General features: G+C 36.6%; 1 protein-coding gene and 1 long non-coding RNA gene across 5 annotated transcripts in view; one reads left to right on the forward strand and one right to left on the reverse strand.

Annotated features, from left to right (window-relative positions):
• The window catches only part of MIB1 (MIB E3 ubiquitin protein ligase 1), a 141,588-nt gene that overhangs the window by 80,362 nt on the left and 46,713 nt on the right, over positions 1-14,513 (forward strand). The gene's annotated exons all lie outside the window — the stretch shown is intronic.
• LOC132533147 (uncharacterized) lies at positions 906-12,512 on the reverse strand. 4 transcript variants are annotated; one of them, XR_009545048.1, is made up of 5 exons: positions 12,349-12,512; positions 11,702-11,828; positions 10,462-10,672; positions 5,970-6,144; positions 906-1,043 (listed from the first exon to the last, which is right to left on the reverse strand). It is a non-coding gene; the product is annotated as an uncharacterized LOC132533147 (long non-coding RNA). The 4 variants fall into 4 exon arrangements; XR_009545049.1 differs by lacking the exon at positions 5,970-6,144 and having other exon boundaries at positions 12,349-12,505; XR_009545046.1 differs by lacking the exons at positions 906-1,043; positions 5,970-6,144 and having other exon boundaries at positions 8,727-10,672; positions 12,349-12,505.

Below are 14,513 nucleotides of genomic sequence, written 5' to 3' on the forward strand. Positions count from 1 at the left end.
TAGGACAGAGAGAAATGGAGAGAGGAGGGGAAGACAGAGGGGGAGAAAAAGACCGACACCTGCAGACCTGCTTCACCATTTGTGAAGCAATTCCCCTGCAGGTAGATAGCCAGGGCCTCGAACCGGGATCCTTACGCCGGTCCTTGTGTTTTGCGCCACCTGCACTTAACCCACTGTGCTACCATCCGACTCCCCTTTAGGTTTTCTGTGTATACTATCATATCTGCAAGTAGTTAGAGCTTGACTTCTTCCTTCCCAATCTGTATTCCTTTGATTCCTTTCTCTTGCCTGATTGCTATGGCAAGAACTTCCAATATTATGTTGAAGAGTAATGGTGATAATGGACAGCCTTGTCTAGTCTCTGATCTGAGGGGGAATGCTTTCAGCTTCTGTCCGTTGAGTATGATGTTGGCTGTAGGTTTGCTATATAAGGACTCCACTATCGTGAGGAATTTCAGGTTTGAGCTCCTGGTCCCAACCTGCAGGGGGAAAGCTTTGTGAGTGGTGAAGCAGTTGCAGATGTCTGTCTCCTCCCTATCACACCCTTCCGTCTCAATTTCTGGCTGTCTCTATCCAATAAATAAATATTTTAAAAAAGAAAAAAAAGACTTAGATATGGAATGATAGACTATTTGCCGGCAATTACAATTTAATTGTGTGCAAATGTTCACAGTGGATTAGACCAACATCTTGCACCTTTAGAGAGAAAAATTTCATCGTCTGCTTAAATGTTGAAGATTCCAAAACAACTGAAAATGAGTAGTGTGAAAATTACAGTACAATAGGTCCTTGAATGTTTCATTCAGTGTCATTTTCATTATAGCAGTGATGAGAATAAGCAAACCCCAACAGATGCTGAACAAAATGACATTGTTCAAAAACCTTGGTTACATGTTTTGCTAAAAGCTCTAGTTTCTAAGAACCTATAGACACCATTGTGAGGACTCCTTGTACATGCTTTTCAAAATGCACATACTTGCTGTTTCTTGGGTTCCACCTTGACAGTAATCCTGTAAATCAGCATTTCCTTAATAAAGTGATTCCTTAGAAACAAACCAAAAAAACTGTGTATATGTCCTGTCAGTTCTTTTAAATTTTTAAAAATATTTTGTTAGTGATTTAATACTGATTTCTAAGATTGTAAGATAACAGGGTTGTAATTGCATCCAGATCCCACCACCAGAGTTCTGTGTCATATCCTCTACTAGAAACTTCCTTGTTGTTTACCCCTCTGGGAGTATGTACTACAATTCTTTTTGGGGTGTAGAAGGTAGGAGTTCTGACTTTTGTAATTGCTTCTCTGGTGTACATGGGCATTGACAGGTTGATCCATAACCCCAAGCCTGTTGTTTTAAATAATTTTTATTAGTGATTTAATAATTATTAACAAGCTTGTAAGATCCTAGTGGTGCAATTCCACACAGTTTCTACTACCAGAGTTCTGTGTCCCATCCCCTCCATTGGAAGCTTTCCAATTTTTTTATCCCTCTCTTGGGAGTATGGGCCAAAATTCTTTATGGGTGCAGAAAGTGAAAGGTGTGTCTCTGTAATTGCTTCTGTGCTGGGCATGAGTGTTGGCATGGGGTCGGCTCTGGGGAGGTCAGGTTCCAGGAAGCATTTGTAAGGTCGTCTGTCCAGGGAAGTCAGGATGGAAACATAGTAGCATCTGGAACTTGGTCTGCCAGTTCTTTCTAAGGGCTGCATTTCTTGACTGAGGGAAATACGCACTTTGCTATTTATTTTGAGCTCTTATATTTACTTTTTGTCATTGCTGTGGCTTCAGCGCTCCAGGCTGACTTTGAGATCAGAGGAGAAAGAGTGAGAGTGAGTGAGTGAGCAAGAAAGAACCACAGCATGGGTGTTTATACCAGTGCAGTGGTGACTGGATTCAAAGCTGGTTTACATACAGGAAGAGTAGATGCCTTTCCAGGTGAGTTATCTTGTGCTGGGCTAGCTTCACGGGTAGGAGACAGACGACCGGGGACTCATGGCTGAGCTGGGAAGCAATGCAATGTTTATTGAGAAAAGATTCTGCATTTATAGTTTCCAGGAAGGAAGTGGTAGAGTGGAAAACAGGATGTGATGAAGAGAGGGCGGAGCAAAAAGAGTGCAAACCAGTGGGATTAAACCAGTGCCTTGTAGGCAGGGCGGGTCTCAGGTAAAACAGTGATTATTTAAATAGACCACAGTGTTAAGCAGGGGGGAGCTGGCAGAGGGGAGCTGGCGTACTGCCCAACAGTCTTGCAAAGCTTGAACTCTTAAATTTAATTCTAAATTTAATTAAGAACTTTAATTCTTAATTTCAACTGAGATAGAATTGATAATAGCACTGCATTAGGTTTTGATATAGATACATGTGCATAATGCAAATAGTCACTACAGTGAGTCTAGTTATTACCAGTTACCACACATAATAAAATGGTTTTTAAAATGTGATATTTTCTAGGTTTATTCACGTAGCAACTTTCAAATATATAATGCAGTATTATTGTCTATAGTTACCATGTTTAACATTTCATACCTTTGACCTTTATGCCATAGTTCCTTATTTTAATTACCACCAACGTTATTGCTGGGGCTTGGTGTTAGCACTATGAATCCACCACTCCCTGTGGTAATTTTTTCTTCTCCTTTCCCTCCCCCTCCCCTCCCCTCCCCTCCCCTCCTCCTCTCCTCCTTCTCCTTCTCCTTCTCCTTCTCCTTCTCCTTCTCCTTCTTCTTCTTCTTCTTCTTCTTCTTCTTCTTCTTTTTTAGATAAGACAGAAATTGAGAGAGGACAGGGAGATAGAGGAAGAGAAAGGGACACTTGCAGACCTGCTTCACCACTGCTTATGAAGGATCCCCTGCAGGTGGGGAATGGGGGTTGGAACCCGAGTCCTTGTGCTTGGTGATATGTGTGCTTAACCCCATGTTACATTATTACACTGTTTCCTTTCACATTTTTGCTACTTCTTAGCTTCTTAGGATCACCACTTAGGTGGTGAACACAGAACAAAAGGATTTTATTTCTGTTGCTTGTTGGTATCCCTAATAGTAGGTATGAATTTGATCATATATTTGCTTTGGGGGTGAGAGGGATGGTTAGAAAATCATGGTGCTTTTTTGCATGGAAAGATATGTTCTGTTGTTAAAATTCGGAGGCTCTAGCTGGCCGGGCTAGCTTCACGGGCGGGAAACAGAGACGACCAGAGACATACGGCTGGGCAGGGAAGTTGTATTTCTTTATTCAGGAACAACGATTCATAAACTAAGACAAACTAATCACCAAACAGAACTCTGCTGTCTCTTTGCGGTGGCACAAGCACTCTCTAACTCTGGAACTCAGGAACCCTCTCGGGGTTCCTAGGGGCGGGGCCAAGCAGGCCCTCGAAACTAGCAGGACTGATCCAATTCTCTTGGCGGGGGAGAACTAGAACAACCCAATGTAAAGCATACAACAATGTTCTGACTTTTCAGACAAACCAACATTTAATTATAGATATTTCAACCCCTTACATATTGACATTGTCTAAGAGACAAAATAATATGCTTCCTGAAATCCAAATAGTAGATTATAATGAAAACATTTACATGCAGAGACTAAGTGGTTTTCATGCACTGTTTTATCTAATCCTATCTACTGTTATTTGAGGCACTTATTTGTTTTCTGACTATATAGATGAAGAATATTTGACTTATAAGGAGACAAAGTTGAATCACATAGCTGATAAGTGGAGCAGTTATAGCTTGAGCAGACAGTTGGAGTTGTCACTTTTACTTTTTATTGCCTTGCTCTGTCATGTGGTCTGCATGTAAGGCAAAACTGAAACACATAGTCGTGCACATGACAAAACCACATACTAAGAGAGCTATTTTGCTAGCACTACCCTTTGTTTTTAAAGAATGTATTTTGTTATCTAGATTTCAGTGCTCTAGATCAACATGAATTCTGTCACAAAGTTGATCTTACCATTTCCTCGTAGTTTAAAGAAAATAAGAGCTAAAAAGTCATTTTTTTGAGAAATGTAGAAAATTCAAGTTTTTGGTATGAAACTGAGTAATTTGTAAGGAATGGACCATTTTAGATTTCAGTTACAGTATGTTTCTTTTTTAATAGATTTTATTTTGGATAGAGACAGAAAAGTTGAGAGGAAAGGGGGAGATAGAGAAGAAGAGACAGATACCTGCAACAGTGCTTTACCACTTAAGAAGATTTCCCCCTGCAGGTGGGGACTGGGAGCTTAAACCCCAGCTCTTACACACTGTAATATGTGCTCTCAGTCAGGTGTGCCACCACCTGGACCCTACAATGCTTTAATACGATAATTTGTATTTTAAGAAACCTTAGCTAGGAACAGTGCTGTTTGTGTGTTTTGATATTTGATATTCATGGAAATTATTTTGGGGGTTTTGATCACATTTTCCTTTATTCCTTCTCTCCTTCCATCCATCCATTCTCCCTCCTTCCCTCTGTCCCTTCCTCCTTCCCTTTGTTCTTTCCTTTCTTATAATTATTTGATAGGATAGAGAACAATTGAGAGGGGAAGGGGGTGACAAGAAGAGAGAGAGACCTGTAGCACTGCTTCACTGCTCATGAAGCTTCCCCTGTGCAGCTGGGACCAAGGGCTTGAGCCTGGGCCCTGGTGCATTGTAACACATGTGCTCTATCATGCCACTGCCTGGTTCCAGTACCTTTTCTTTTTATAGACATGTAAAGTATTAGATTTAAATGGAATTCTTCTGTCAAAAATAAAAAGTAAATTTCTTCAGATTAGTATTAGTTCATTTTGTGAGGATGTGTACTTTAACCTGTCTTTTACTATAGAGCTCCTTCTTTGGCATGAGAGTAAATTAGAAGTATTTTCCTTTTTGCTTCCAGGGTTATCTTTGGGGCTCAGTGCTTGCACTATTAATCCACTGCTCCTGGAGGTTATTTTTTTTCCCTGTTGTTGTTGTTGGATAGGACAGAGAGAAATCAAGAAAGGAGGGGAAGACAGAGGTGGGGAGAGAAAGATAGATACCTGCAGACCTGCTTCACTGCTTGTGAAGTGACCCCCCTGCAGGTGAGGAGCCAGGGGCTCGAACCAGGATCCTTGCAAGGTCCTTGTGTTCGGCACCATGTGGACTTAACCCACTGTGCCACTGCCTGGCCCCAAATTAGAAGTATTTTCTGAAGAGTTGACAGAAAATAGTTGTTAGGTATCTTGAAGACACCAGTGACAAAATTATGGATGGGGCCAGGTGGAGGAGCACATATCCCCATGTGCAAGGACCTGCTCCCCACCTGCAGGGGGCAAGCTTCATGAGTGGTGAAACAGGTTTGCGGGTGTCTTTCTGTCTTCCTCTGTCTCCCTCCCCTCTCAGCTTATCTCTGTCCTCTCAAAAAGAAAAAAAAAAAGGCTGCTGGGAGCCCTGACTTTGTAGTACCTGCGCCAAGCCCCTTGCACTTTGAACCGTGTGTGCCATTGCCTGACCCTCTTCATTCAGCCATGCTGAATGCTGTACAGAAAAAGTATCTGAAGGTCTAATAATTGACAGAATACTTACATTCTTTTTCTCTCATAGGTGCCCATCTGTGCATCTGCTCTCTCTTTTGTGTTTTCAGATGTTTGAGTATATGCGGGTTGACTGAGGTTAGCTTGACTCAGCGCTCTGATTTATTTGCATAAGTGTCCCTTTGCTACTCTTTTAAGGAATGATCTTCACTTAAATTGAGAGATGCTGCGGATTGGGTAAACATACAGTTTTTGAACTAGTTGTCATCACTTACCCTTCATTAATTCCTGAAATGTATGCTTTTTAATTAATGGACATTATGTTATATACACTTTTATTATGGTTAGTAAGAAAATTAAAAGGATATTGAATCACTTGCCATTTTATTTATTTTCTGTCCGCTGGGTGAGGGTTGTATTGTGTGTATGGGTGAAGGACACAGAAGATATCTTTGCTTTTTAACTGAGGAAGTCAGTATGGAGAAATGTACTTACGTGAGCACAAAATAGTAATGTTTTGCATTTATTTCTTTTCTGAGGGTTAGATTCAGGGTTGAAAGAACTAGACAGGCACTTGTGTTTGTTTGTCCTTGTTTCTGCAGTACCATTACTTCCTTTTTACCTTATCCAGCAATGTTCAGGTAAACAGCAGTAAAATTAAATACGAATTCTGTGGAAGATAATGACCCATTTCCAGAGTGTTATTTAATGTTACCTTTTTTCCACTTTTTAATCAGTGACTTAACAGTTTTTACAAAATTAAAAGATGTCAGGGGGTATAGTTCACATCCATACATAATGAATGTAAGTCACCACCACACCCTCTACCAAAGTTTGGTGTCACCTCCCCCTTTATTCTCACTAAATCTGAGGATGGTTTGGTCACTTTTTTTTTTTTTGCAAGTTTATTTGTCGTAGTTATCTATATTTCACATAGAGAACTACCCTGGCTGTTGTCCTTTTATATATTTTTAGATTAATTTGCTTATTTTTTTGATAGAGACAGACCACAGCACTGAAGGTTCCTTCCATGTGGTAGGGGCTGGTCTTAAGTCTGAACCACCATACAAAACAACCCACCATACAAAAATTAAAAGATGAGCTATTTTGCATATTTTTTAATGTTAAAAGTACATATGTGCATGTGACTGTATTGTGGCAGTCCCATTTCTTTATAGGTGGATTTCAGTCACCTCTCCAGATAATTTCTTCCTTTGAAGAAAGTTAATTTTTTTTTATTATGTGGCACAGTCTATATTTCACTACCATTTTATTTTTGAAGCGTAGGATTTAAAACCAAGAGACCTTAAATAAGTAGAATTATTTTATTTGAAATGTTTAAGTAGTACACACATTTTCTGTAAGGCTTTCTATAAACATCTTAATTTCTATAGTTCTTCCAAGTAGAATAAAGTAACAAAGTATTTGATTAACATCATAGTCTGAACAATTTAAAAAGTTGAAATCCCTTGACATGTGATTGTTATTTTATCAATTAAAATACTGGTTTCCTGTAGTAATCAATGCATAGCTACAGCTGGTTGAAGGGGACCAAATCCATTGAAGAGGCGATTTGGTTCCATTTTACCAGCTCTAGCAAAGCATTGCAGTGCTGCTTTGAGGTTCAAAACTTAATATGTTATTAATCTACAAAATTATAGTTGTAGACATTCTACATATGTAAAGAGATTCTCACATCACAGCAGTAATTGAATGTAAAGTTTCTTACTTTGACAATGCCTTTCCTATTTTCTATGCTAGAAGTCTTTACCCTTTTCATGTGTTGCTAATACATTAAGGAATTCTCAATATGCATCTTTGATTTTAGTACCTTTGCTTAATTGTTAAATGTAGATAATAGCCTCGTTTAAAACCAATAGCATTTATAAGGGAACAAATAAGCCTTGGTGCATTTCAGACTAATGTTTTCTGTTTTTGTACTAGTAAGTACACAAGTAAGCCCAGAGGTTGGGGATGTGTGCTGTTCACACCTTTCTGCAGGCATTCGGGTAGATTACCCATTCACCGCCAGCCTCAGAAAATACTGACTTGTGTCGGTCAGCTACATTGCATGAATTTAAGTGTTGATATCTATCATATGAACAATGCTTTAAAACGTAGTATGACAGACTTTGGTATCATGTAATTTCAGTGTTATATTTCCATATAGGAAGAATAGAGATCTTTTGAAATATAAAGTAAAAGCTTGAGGAATTATAGTTTGCCTGTAATGTAAGGTAGATGCTAGCTGTAAAATAAAAAGTAGTACAATAGTTTTTCTTTTTCCCCCCATTTTTTGGTTGCCCTTGTATTTACTGTTATAGTTGTTATTGTTGTTGTATTGGATAGGACAGAGAGAAATCGAGAGAGGAGGGGAAGACAGAGGGGAAAGACACTGGCAGACCTGCTTCACTGCTTGTGAAGCGACGCCTCTGCAGGTGGGGAGCTGGGAGCTCAAACCGGGATCCTTATGCTGGTCCTTGACCTGCACTTAACCCACTGCGTTAGTGCCTGGCCCCCTTTTTGTTCTTTTTAAACTATACTGGGAGAGAATCAACATTAACTCAGGCAATATGCAAACAATTCTTGTATTAATTATATGTGTACCTGTTTACTAGTAGGTTTGCTGCTGGTTAATATAACTGCAGTTCTTCCACTATTTATTCTAATAGATGAGAGATAGGTGTTAAATTGCATGGACTTAAGTGCTGAAAATAATAATTAAAACTGGCTTCTATTTTTACTAGTTATATGGGAGCTCTTTAGCAGATCCAGTTGCTCAAGTGTACTTTTGGATGGCAGTTCACTTTCAAATACTGGCCATATCTGGGCAAGGAGAGACCTTGGGAAAAAAATAGTACAGCCTTTGATAATGTCAGCATCTGTTATCTCTGTCAGGGAGACAGTTGAAGTGTTTGAGTTATACCAGTGTCAGCAGATGCCCAGAGTTTAGTATGTACTCAGTTAAAAATGGACAGCTGATTTAAGTTACGGATGTGGCATTTTAGAATGATTGAAAATATTCTTAGATATGTTACATTTGTAAGCACCAGAATCAGCATATAATTTCACTTCTTAAAGTGAATAATGAATGCTTACTTTTGTATTCTAAGGACTATTGTAATCTTAATAGTATATCAACAAGATACTTTGTGGCTAGAATGTTTTAAAGTAATTATTAAAATCTTTTGTACCTATGGAATAACATGCAATTTTTCATACTATGATCTTGTAAGGATAGTAATACCCTTTGAGCAGTTTTATGGTGAGACTACTAACTACTTTTGAACTGTATATTCTTAGTTTTTGTTATCTAGGACATGTATGCATAAGTTTAACAAAAAATATGAAACATGGTAGAGGATCAGATAAAATGACTTTATATACTTAAGTAAGTTAGGTATTGAACTTTTTTCTTTGAAAATGTGAAGTTTTTAGATCATACATTTTTTATAATTTCCAACATGCAATAACTTTAATATGCTATGTTGAATAACTATATTCTCATTCTTTATAATATGATTATGAAATAAAAGTCATTTTGACAATTATCTAGCTGTCTTTAGTAAAGAGAGATTACGCACAGTTAAACTATAATCATTTCTATTCAACTGTGACAAAAACCATTACACTTTTTATACATGTCTGAATATTTCAGTGGCATAAAACTTCTATTAAATTGTTGGAATATATTGATATGAAGATTCTTTTTCAAAGTTTATCATAGAGAGTTAAATTAGGTATTTCTCATTAATATTGCTACTAAGACCTTTATAGTTCTTGTTAGAATTTATTATATAAAATAAATGTTATTTAAAATACAAACAGTATTAAATAGCTAATATACCATGAATATTAGGTTCATCATGTTTGTATAAAACTTTAATTACATAGTATCAATAAAAGTTGGTTATTCTTATCTGTTTGAATTAGTTTCTTGTCTATAATGCTTTCATTTTATGTGTCACCTTTGGAGAAAGCACATTGAAGGACAATATAACTGATAAATTAATTTCTTCAAAATATTAAGCTGTTTGTTATCAGTGTGCCCTGTTGACTGACAGCATAATCCAGAAATTTGCTCCTTTTCATGCATGAATCTTATGTTTTAATTTATTCTTAATACTAAGTTAGCATTTAATATGGAGGCCAGGTTGAAGCCTTGGCAAAATTGAAATATGACATATAGACTACTTTTTGACAGCAGAATTTTACTTAAGGATAGTGTTTTAGAATTATGATGATATCAATATCTTCCACTGTAAGAAAAAGCTTCAGAAATTCTTATAATATTAATGTAAATTTATCAGAATATGAAGATAGCCAGTCAGTACCAAGTCAGATTTTGTTATATCTTATCTTTATTAGTTGGAACAACTAATGTAATATACCTAAAGATTAATTGTGGAGACAAGAAGTGGGTTATATGTATTCCTCATTATTTTGTTTTGGTAATATTGTTTCTCTTGTACAGTTTTTATCATGTGAGTATTTAATTTGAAAGTGTAGACTATAGTATGCTTAAAGCTTAATCGATTTAAAAGGAGTTTGATGGTAATTAAAAATTTTGTTAAGTACAACTTTCTAATCACAAGTTATAAATCTTAGCAATATTTAGTTTCTTTCCAACTTTAAGTACTAAGGTATATTTTTATGGTGCTAGTATGTCAGAGATGTTCTCTTTGATAGGTCAGTTCACCATACAAAGGTCATTTGCATAGAAAGAAGCAAGGACTTTTTTTAGCTGCAGTTCCCTCTTGGTGGTCTGTTGCCTACCAAAAATACATACTTCTTTACATTCCATAGCACTGTATGTTCATATGGGTACATAAAGAAGTATGTACTCTGAGTAGGCTACAACTAACTTGTTCAGCTGTAAAAACATGAATGTTTTATTTACCCATTTGTTAGTAGAACATTTAGCTTAATATGGCATTGATAGATCATTAGCAGAGACTATCAAAGTCTTAATTTTTCAAACATTTACCTGACATTAATCGCCACTTATAGTCCCTTGTTCTTGGTAGACAGACACGTCTAAACATTGGCCAATTTCTGTTGAACTTTGTTCTGGCTTGGTTCTTTTTCCAAGAGCATCAGTGGAGTTTTAAAGTATATTGTAGGAGTGGGTAGATTAGCCCAGTATTTCTTCATACTCTTCAGAGAGGGCTTCTTATTTTGTAGTTTGCTTCTAGATCCTACAAGTTAGATATTGTTAATAATTAATTTGGTACAAATTCTTTTTAAAACTAAATGAATTATTAAAAAATTTCATTAATTAACCAGTTAGTACTTGTAGTATTGGTTGCATCTTTTTTGAGTATAAGTGAACTGAAACTTTTGCAAAAAAATTTTTAAGGACACAGACAAAACTCATGATTATTTGAAAACTGCTTTGTGGTTCCTTTGTCTACTAGTTACTTACCTGCCTTTTGTACTTGGTGTGTATGTCTGGACTGATTACAGATACAAATGTCTAATATTGGTGAGTTTAATTCTTTAATCTTTTTAATGTAAAAGACAATTAACTGGAGCAGTTGATTTTTTTTTTTTTAACAAAGTTTCACTTAAAAGAACTAATCAGTTGAGATTTTAACTTGATTGCTAGCATGAAAAGAAATTAGGGTTATTGAATTGCCTTTAATTTTTAAAATACTAAAAGGCTAATTTAGAATTTTCAGATTTGGGGAAGGAATAATAAAAAGTGTGCAAGGAAGGTAGAATTTCTGCAGCCTGTGATGAAAGACTAGTGAAGGTCAAAGAGCAAATTAGTGTAGTAGCAGAGGGCACAGTGTTAGAACAGTTTCAGCAATGCAGTATTATGATTTTTACCATGTTTGTTTATTTATTTTTGTGTGTAATATAAGCATTAAGCATTAGTTTTGTCACCTCAATTTCTTCAGCTGACTAACTCTTAGGATAGTCAATAGTTTCTTTAAAATACCATACTTTGGAGATCGAGTGGGATTTACCTGGGATAATATCATCATTTAATCAAAAATAAAAAAACCTAAATCTTTAGTAATGACAGTAATGAATTATTCCATTTTTCAAGAGTTATATACCACAATATTTGAACATTACAAAAGCTCCTTACCTGAACTGTGAAATTAATGCTGCATCTAGAGAGAATTTCACAATAAAATCATATGTCAAATCATTAGCAGGTAAGCATACAGAAAACCATAAGCATTCTTAAAAGTTGAAGCCTGGTGATGCTTTATTACCTGTACATTTAATGTCATTCAGCCTTTGCAGCAGAGAGAGAGAGGTAGTGACCTAGTCACCTCAGCAGCAGCCATCTCATTTTTGTGTCTTCACTCTGTTTGCTGATTCAGCAGTTCATTTCATGAGCTAGAAGACGTAAGGGGGAAGGAACTATCAGTGAACACAGATCCTCACCTTTTAACATGGTCTAAAAAGCAAATGAACAAATGGAAAAATAGCCTTCTTTTCCCTCCCCTTACAGATAGAACAAAATTGAACAAGTTTGGCCATTTGATTTAAAATGCCTTATACTACTGGTATAACACAGATAAAAGTACCTTGTATTGACCATACAGGAAGTTTAGCTGCCAAAGAAGATTGTTAAAATTGAAAAACAGAAACATCCTAGCTTGTTTCTCAGATAAATTATTTAGGTGAGGAAAACAGTTGCAGAGTAAGTTAATTTTATAATCTAAAATTAAAAACAAAAGCACACCGCACAACCCTTTGCCCCCAACTGCTATAAACATTCACCGTGTTTTCTTTGGCCCATCAGAATATATGGGGGTCTTCTGACTTCTCAAGAAATAATCTGCATCTTTCTTGCTTTGAGATTTTTTTTGTTTCTAGTTTCCAGCATTAAATGGTAGATTTATATTGAAGCTACCTTGTCATATCCAGAGGTCAAGTCTGCAAGCAAGGTCAGGACTTCCACATGGTCACTATAGAGGCTAACTTATTTTCTTTCCTCAGTGGCCACAGGCTAAACTGTTAACAGCTTTATAGGCAGCTAAGCATTTGAAACATGCACTCTCAGACAAACAGGCTCTCTTGTGCCTCTCTCTTCCCTGACCATATTTAGTCAACCATAGCAAAAAATAGTCTCTCAGCTGTTGATTGTCGATCCAAACACCGAGGAAGCCTCTATCTTCCTTTCTGCGTATTGATTGTTCATCCTGTGGTTCAGAACACTGCTTTGCCATTTGCCTTTTTTTTTTTTTTTTTTTTAATGCTGCCAAATAAAGCAGTCTCTCATGTTCCCAATTAGACTTCCCAGATTTTAACTGAGCTTGCACTGAGACTAGGAAAGCCTGATGTGGCTGTCACTATACTTAGCTGCTCTGCAGAGGAAGAAGGAAAGGGAAAATATTCTCTGACTAGTAGCAAGATAGTTTTTGGACAGATACGGAACAAGTAAAATTACTTCCAGAATGTATTTCATAATTTGGATTTTTATTGTTGAAGAAATATTACAGATGCTATTTTATGAATTTATAAAGATGTGAAGGAATTGGTAGGATTATCTTTAGAATGGATATTGCTATACATGCTTTTTAAATTTAATGAGTAATATATGAGTGGAAAACATGTAGAAATGTTTTCGGTGTATTGTTTTCTATATAACCTGTATATTGAAGGTGGAGAGAGAGATAATAAGAGAGTAGTATGCAAATGAAATGTTGGAAATCCTATATAAAACTTGGAATTCAGTGTCAGTTTTAGTTACATTTTTTAGTGTTTATTTGAAAACCAGGATCTGGAGTACTTTAGAGTAATTTAAAAAAATATTTAGTCCCTTTTGTTGCCCTTGTTTTATTGTTGTAGTTATTACTGTTGTTATTGATGTCATTGTTGTTGGACAGAGAGAAATGGAGAGAGGAGGGGAAAACGGGGGGAGAAAGAAAGACACCTGCAGACCTGCTTCACCGCTTGTTAAGCGAGTGAGTGACTCCCTTTCAGGTGGGGAGCTGGGGGCTCGAACTGAGATCCTTCTGCTGGTTCTTGCACTTTGCACTTAGCCTGCTGCGCTACTGCCAGACTCGCTTAGAGTAATTTTTACTTTTATATTAACACTATGTACATATAGAGCTATTAAAATGCATTTTACTGTTAAACTATTTCATTTTCAAATACACTTTTTATCCTTTCTATACTGTCATTCCTCTATAATTTGATGATTTAGGAATCATCATTTTATCACAGACTAAAATAGTCATTAAGGAAAAATAGTTTTTTTATAGTCTAATAATATATTCAGAATAATTTTATATTTAAATTATTTTTTAACCAAGGAGAAAAAACAGATAACATAAAATTCAACAAATTTATGGAGATACAATTTTTACAAACCTAGGAATGCACAGGACACACCAAGTATTCTATGTTTTTAATTAAAATATATTTTCTTTTTTCTTTTTATTGTTGCCATTGCTGTTGTTGTCGCTGGATAGGACAGAGAGAAATGGAGAGAGGAGGGGAAGACAGAGGGGGGAGAAAGATAGACACCTGCAGACCTGCTTCACTGCTTGTGAAGTAACCCCCCTGCAGGTGGGGAGCCAGGGGCTTGAACCCGTAGCATTATGCTGGTACTTGAGCTTGGCGCCACATGTGTTTAACCTTCTGCGCTACCGCCTGGCCCCCTTAAAATACATTTTCTTTTATTATCAAGAAAAATTGTCAGTGTTTAAGCTTATTCTCCTGCAGGAAAATTTGTCATTGGAATTTTTTTTATCCTTAATTTAGCAGTTTAATTATTTTGGATGTCTGTTTTTAAAAAGTGACTGAAAGAGTGCTTCTGTAATGAGCAGGGGTAGATAATATGACAACCCAGTCTGTACAGGCGGGTAGATAGAATAATGGTTACGCAGAGAGACTCTCATACCTGAGGCTCCAAAGTCCCAGATTCAACCCCCCACACCCCCCACACACACAAGCCAGAGCTGAGCAGTGCTCTGGTAAAAATAAATAAATAAATAAACAAGCAAATAAATAAATAAAATGTAAAAAGAATGCTGTAGGACTGGGAAATAACGCTCCCGTAGAGCACATCTT

The sequence above is a fragment of the Erinaceus europaeus genome, chromosome 15 (assembly GCF_950295315.1).
Source record: "Erinaceus europaeus chromosome 15, mEriEur2.1, whole genome shotgun sequence".
NCBI classification, from domain to species: Eukaryota; Metazoa; Chordata; class Mammalia; order Eulipotyphla; family Erinaceidae; genus Erinaceus; species Erinaceus europaeus.